The following is a 488-nucleotide window of genomic DNA, read 5'->3' on the forward strand; positions in this document are numbered from 1 at the left end:
GGGAGCTGGCACCCCCAGCCCCACACACGGGGACCGAGACCCCCGAATCTGCAAGCGTGGGGAGTGGGACCCTCGTTCCTGAAGATCGGGGTGCTCAGAAACCCCTCACCCCTCACCCAGGGCGGCCAGACCCCCTGCCCCGCACCTCGGGGCCTCGGAACCCTCAGGAGCACAAGTCTGTGGGGGTGGGACCCACAGCCTGGGGCTGTTGGAGCCCCGGTCGCCACACCTCAGCACCACCAGGTTTCCAAGCTCTGGAGGCTCAGGTCCCCCAGGTTTCCAGGTCCAGAGACCCTTCTTGCCCCTCACAGAGGGTCCCCAGAACCCCTCTGGCCTCACGGTCAGAAGCTCCCCAACACCCCAGGCTCCAGATGGGACCATCAGTCCCTGCGGGGGTTTTGGCACCACCCGGTCCCACAGCCCAGGGACCACCCCAGAACCCCCAGCACATGTGCTGGTGCTTTCGGACTCCTGCTCCCCCCACCCGG

The sequence above is a fragment of the Geospiza fortis genome, unplaced genomic scaffold (assembly GCF_000277835.1).
Source record: "Geospiza fortis unplaced genomic scaffold, GeoFor_1.0 scaffold77, whole genome shotgun sequence".
Classification (NCBI taxonomy): Eukaryota; Metazoa; Chordata; class Aves; order Passeriformes; family Thraupidae; genus Geospiza; species Geospiza fortis.